General features: G+C 44.3%; 1 pseudogene; it reads right to left on the bottom strand.

Annotated features, from left to right (window-relative positions):
* Nucleotides 1-1,030: 1,030 nt before the first annotated feature.
* Nucleotides 1,031-1,383, bottom strand: LOC111814011 (annotated as a pseudogene).
* Between the last annotated feature and the right edge of the window lie 4,857 nt (nucleotides 1,384-6,240).

Here is a 6,240-nt window from a genome sequence, read left to right as displayed (position 1 = left end):
AAAAAAAAAAATATATATATATATATAAAATAAATCTTGTACTTACTTTGTTAAGTTGATTCCTAAGTATTTTATTACTTAGAATTTTTTGTTATTGTGAAAGACATGGTTTCTATAATTTTTCTTTCAGTGCATTTATTGTTTGTGTACAGAACAGCTATTGCTGAGTCTTTTTTTTTGGGCCAGAACAGCTATTGATTTTTGAGCGTTGACTTTGTATCCTGCTATGCTACTGAATTTGGTTACTAAATCTACAATTCACTTGGTGGAATTTTGGAGGTCTTCTATGTAGAGTATCATGTCATCTTCAAATAATGACCATTTTCCTTCTTCCTTTCCAATCACTATTCCTTTAATTTCTCTCTCTTGTCTAAGTGCTCTGGCTAGTGTTTCCAGAACTATAATGAATAGGAGTGGTGATAGTTGACATCCCTGGCTTGTACCTGATTTTATTTTATTTTATTTTTTGCGGAACCAGGGATTGAACTCAGATCCTTGTGATTGCCAGTCAAGTGCTTATTCTACTGAGCCATTTCCCCGGCCCCCTTGTACCTGATTTTAGAGTAAAAGTTTTCAGTTATTCTCCATTTAGGATGACATTGGCTGTTGGTTTGTCGTAGACAGTTTTTATCAGATGGAGACACAGATCATCTATTCCAATTTTCTGTAGGGTTTTTATCATGAATGAGTGTAGGACTTTGTCAACAGTTTTTCTGCATCTACTGAGATCACCATGTGGATTTTGTTTTTGGCTCTGTTGATACGGTGTATTACATTTATAGATTTGAATATGTTGAACCACATCAAAGACTTTTTAAATTTTAATTTTAATTTTTGTATTTATTACAGGGTCTACAGGGTCCTACTACATAGACTGGACTCCTAGTAATCCGCCTGTTTTCAGCCTCCCAAGAGCTAAGATTACAGGTGCACACCACCAGGCCCAGTGTGACCTTATTCAAATATTTTACAATGTTATCAGCTGAATTTTTTTTTTTTTTTCAGAGTTTGCATTTTATGGTCACGCTGCTCAAACCTTGACAGTGAACTTGTGCAGGGGGGACAGCTGCTGCTTTCGCTGCTGCTGCTTCTCATATTTGTTGGGCCGGCGGCACATGGCTCGCGTCTTCTTGGCCGCGGGTCCAGGGGCTTGTACTTCTTGCCCTTGTAGTATTTCCTGAGGTTTTCTTTGTGGCTCTGGTTGATGACAGTGAGAACGCGGGGGATGGATTTGCAGACAACTCCGATCTTGGAGAGCTTGGACGCCGCGTCACGCGTCACTTTAGTGATGTGCAGCTGTGACAGCTCCACCTTCAGGTCGTCCAGCTGTTTCAACAACTCTTTGTTCTTGCCTCAAAGATCCCGAGCCTTAATCTTGGCCATAGTTGCAAAAGAAGCTGCTGCTGCTGCCGCCTGCTCCGAGAGAAAAGTATCAGCTGAATTTTTGCACATACATTTATTGCAAACATAAAGTGACTCCCTAGTGTGAGAATTTTTTGTCTATAAAATGAAGAAAAATGACATCCAATCTTTTCCTACTCTGCCTACACAGATGTGGTTTGTCCCAATATTCCTTCTTTCATTTTTTTTTTTTTCTTGTATTTTAAGGAAGGGTATACAGGGTGTTTAGGGTCTCACTACTAGATCAGACTCCTAGTGATTCTCCTGTTTACAGTCTCCCCAAGTGCTGGGATTACAGGCGCAGGCGTCTGCCACCACTCTCAGTCTCAATTGCTCATCTCAGCTCTCAGCGTGCCCTTGGGGCAGGGCAGCACTGCAGGCCTGAGGTTCAGAGATCGAATTCCCGACCCTTGCGCCTGCTTGCAGGAGCTTTAATCCGCTGAGCTATTTGGTGGCCCCTTTCATGTATTTGATGGCTATTTGCTGTACTGAATTATAGAAATATAGACATGAGACAAAAGCTTGATGTCCCGACAGAGCAAAGAGCAGTAAATAAGAGCCCGAGGAGAACTGCTGTCTCTCTTGTAAATTCAGGCAAGCTGGGATTCAGAGCTGCAGATAACAGCTTCTCCTGCTGGCGCCCTGTCTGGTCTTTGATCCCTTGCTTGGGATGTCGTCAGCGAGCACTGTGTAAACTTAGAGTTAGGTAAATGCTTAAAGGCAACAAAGAGAGCAGTTTGTGTTCACAAAAATAGTTCTGCACATTCCTTAGCCTGCTTTTGGCCCTCAATAAATGTGAGATGTGTCTGTGGCTCTGGGCTCACATAGAAAGCTTCAGGGCCCCTAAAAACCATTCTAGGTGGAATGTTTTCCCACATTGCTTACATATACAGGGTTTCCCCCATGGAATTCTTTTATGTGTTTGACAAGTACTCTGTCAGCTGGTGTCCCCACATTACAGAAACATATCTCACCTTGAGTATCTAGACAGTGGCCATCCCAGGTGCTTGGCGGATAAAGGCAAGGAGGGTCGCATGGGAGAGAAGGCAAGAGATGAGGAAGGGTGAGTTGGCGATGGGGTGCACAAGTGCGGGTTTGCAGGGTGTCTGTCCCATAGTGCCATAACCACCTGGCAGGTGTGGGCGCCGGCTTCGGCTTGTTGTAGCTGCTGGGCGCTAGACCTTCAGGCCCAGAGAGAGTTCCTGGTGGCCTAACCTCCACTCCAGCTGGGCCAACTGGCTGCTCTGAAAGGGGCAGCGCAGCCCAGCCCACGTGGTCTCCAAGGTCCTGCAGTGCACGCAGAGGTCAACCTGACCCCGCACTGTGACTATGAGCTTGAACTCTACGTGCTCCTGCTGTGCTGGGTAGCTGGGCACCACCTGCTGCGCACCCTGGTCCTGGCAACGCACTGCCCATGCCAGAGGCTCAAAGTGAGTGGGCTGGGGAGCGGGGAGGACCCAGGCTGCTGGATCCCCAGAGGAAAAGACTGGACGTCAGGGTCGGAAGAGGTCCTGGAGAAGGAATTCCTAGGGTCTGGCCTAAGCTTCAGGGCCCCAGTAGCGTCTAGGCGGATGGTTCTGCATGCCCAGGCTCTGTGTGCAGGAGGGTAGGTACACAGGTCTGGCATGGGAGTGCCAGGAGTCTAGGTTTCCGGGTGCTTCTCACCCCATCCTTCCAGTTCTGTATGCTGGAGGCTGTGGCCAGATACATGCTCCTCTTTAGCCTCATCCTGGAGGACCCCAGAAGATGGGACTGCAAGCCGGTGGGTACAGGCCAGGCATTCTGACCCCACCTCAGCCTCCCTAGGGCTTTCTGGTCTTTCAGTAGTGACAGTAAAAACGTTGATTGCAGGGCCAGCGAGATAGCTCAGGCTAAATGCTAGTTATCCTTAGGAAAGTACTATTTATTTCTTTGTGTGGTACCAGGGATTGAGCACAGGATCTTACACTTGCAAAGCAGGCACTTATGCTGCTGAGCTGTTTCCCTGGCCCAGAAAATGCAATTTAAACCAATTAAAAACAGACGACATGAAAGTAGACAGCAAATGGTTAAAAAGGAAGGGGAGGGGCTGGTGAGATGGCTCAGTGGTCTAAAGCACCTACTTAGAACAGTTTAGCAAAGCGCAGGGACCACGGTTCAATCCCCAGCACCACATGCCAGCCAGCCCCGCCCCCTGGTGGGCTGAGCTGGCCACACACACACACACACACAGAAAAATAAATAAAAAACTATGTATCTACATTAAAAAAAAAAGGAAGGGGATCAGAGGGAGGGAAAAATGGTGGTAATGGGGATCGAAACTTGTCATTGTTTGTTGTACATGTATACAAAAATATCAAAATGAAAGTTACTCATCTGTTCAATATCATGCACTGACAATTACTTTAAAATAAATAACAGATCACTGCTTGAACTAAAAGATGTCCTGCAATCCCAAGTGTGAAAATGAAAAGCAACATTTATAGTCATATTTATTTGTTATCCAAATGCAAATAATGTAACTATTGAGGAAGACACCTGGCAGTTCTTGTACAGTAGAAATGAGATTTACCATATAGTTCAGCAATTGGGCATCTAGACCAAGATACAATACTCAAAAGTATTTGGAACTGAGATCTCAAGTTCATAGGTAAAAAAACAACATATTTGTTTATAGAAGCTTTTTTTTTTTTTTTGCAGAACCAGGGATTGACTCAGGTGCTTGTGTTTGCTAGGCAAGCACTTATTCCACTGAGCCATCTCCCCGGCCCTATAGAAGCTTTAATCCTATCATCAAACACTGGAATTATCCAAGATAGCTTTTTTTTTCCCCAAGGTATCTTTATGTAAGTGAATGGATATTGAAAGACTGAAGGTACTAGAATTACAGATTATCCAACTAGAAAAGCATATGATGCTTGAATCAGAAAATAAAATTGATATTAAATTTAATTTGATGGGGGCCGGGGAGATGGCTCAGTGGAATAAGCACTTGCCTGGCAAGTGCAAAGGCCTGAGTTCAGTCCTCCCTTATGCGAAAAAAAAGGGGGGGATACAGTTAGGCCAAGGCCAAGGTCATTGGTCCTGAGTGGGCGGAAGAGATAAGCATTTATAGGGAGCTTGGGTAGGGGAGGAGGCATTAATAAGGGGCACAGAGTTTTTGGTCTCTGAGGAAAGAGCGTGAGGCTTGGTGACAGGTGCAGTGGGTGCTGGCAGGCAGAGCTTGTCTTGTAGTTTTTCACACAGTCAGCCGTCTGAGGTGAAGCAGTGGGGGGCAGAGCCAGCTTCCTGTTGAATGCTGCTCTTCTGCAGCTGTAAATAACAGGTCTGCTTGGCGAGTTTTTCCTCTCCTAGTTGGGTGGGGATCTAGTTTGGAGACCTCACACAAAGTAGGCAGACTGTGTGAAACACTGAGTCACTACGAAGAAAGACAATGTCAAAACATGCTGTACCTGCAACTGAACAGCATTAGAAGGGATGCGGCCATGCAGTACTGTGCCCAGAGCAAAGAGGATACCGCTGTAGGGCTGCAGATGATCTCGCTGCAGAGCAACTCATGACCAGCAGGGGGCGCCAAGGATCCTGTGAGTGCCTTGCAGAGTCTCCAGTGGAGAAGAAAGCTGAGATCTCTTATAGGCCTCTGGCCTTTCATCCCCATTTTAATATCAAAACTGGGCTTGGTGGCTCATGCCTGTAATCCCAGTGCTGGGGAGGATGAGACAGGACGATCACTATGAGTCTGAGCTGCACAGTGAGACCCTGTACCAAATACATACCTAAATAAATAAAATTAAAAAAAACCAAAACAGATTCTTTAAAAAAAGGTCAAGGTTATTAGGTAGTATGCAAAATATATGACATTATTAATGGGCAACCAGTAATCGTTACAGAAAATATGTATTGAAACTCTTTATTCAGTACAGACTAAGCTCAGAGACTACAGAGAAAAGAAATGTCACTGAGGACAAAAGCAGGAACTTGGAAGGGATGTGGTTGTTGTTTTATTAGAAATAAAAGAACAATAACAAAAAGATTTTGGGATGCTCCATGAAGGGAATGCAGAAACACTATGGAAATTAATGGAGAGATTCCTCAAAAAATAGGATTAGGGGCTGGGGAGAAATCTCAGAAGCATAAGCACCCACCTGGCAAGCACAAGGACTGGAGTTCGATCCCCCACTCTGCATGCTGTGGTGGCCTCGGACCCAGGCTTGGTGGCACATGTCTGTAATCCCAGCACTCAGGGGAATGAAACAGTAGTATTGCTGAGAGTTCAAGACCAGCATGGGGACCGCAAAAGCAAGCACAAGGTCAGCCTGAAGTGCATAGGGAGACACTGTCTCAAGGGGGAAAAAAAACCCATCAAAAACCAAACCAAAACAAAACAAAAAAACCAAAAGCATTAAAGGTCCTATTCAACCCAGATATTGCTCTTCTAGATATTTTTCCAGAAGAACTGAACATATCACACCACAGAGATATATGTTCATCTGTGTTTACAGCAGTGCAACTTGTCATAGCTAAATCTTGGAAACAATCCAAATGCCCAGCAACTGAGGGAGGGATAAGAAAGGTATGGTGTTTTTATACAATGGAGTAATACTCAGCTATAAAAAACCCCATAAACTCAAGGCTTTTTATAGGTAAATGGATGCAACTAGAGACCATACTCATAAGTGAAATAAATAAGACTGGCATATATGAACATGATTATATTGTTTCCCTAGTGTAGGAATCTGAAAGAGTAAGTAGGAACTAAAAGGTACAAAGGATACTATGAAAGAGAAAGAAACTGTCCAAAGGGAAGGGAACAACTGTGATGAGGGAAAGGAGAAAAAAAATATAGAGGGAAGAGAAATA

This window comes from Octodon degus, unplaced genomic scaffold (assembly GCF_000260255.1).
Source record: "Octodon degus isolate 3935 unplaced genomic scaffold, OctDeg1.0 scaffold00255, whole genome shotgun sequence".
Lineage (NCBI taxonomy): Eukaryota > Metazoa > Chordata > Mammalia > Rodentia > Octodontidae > Octodon > Octodon degus.
This window is presented reverse-complemented; position numbering and strand designations above follow the sequence as displayed.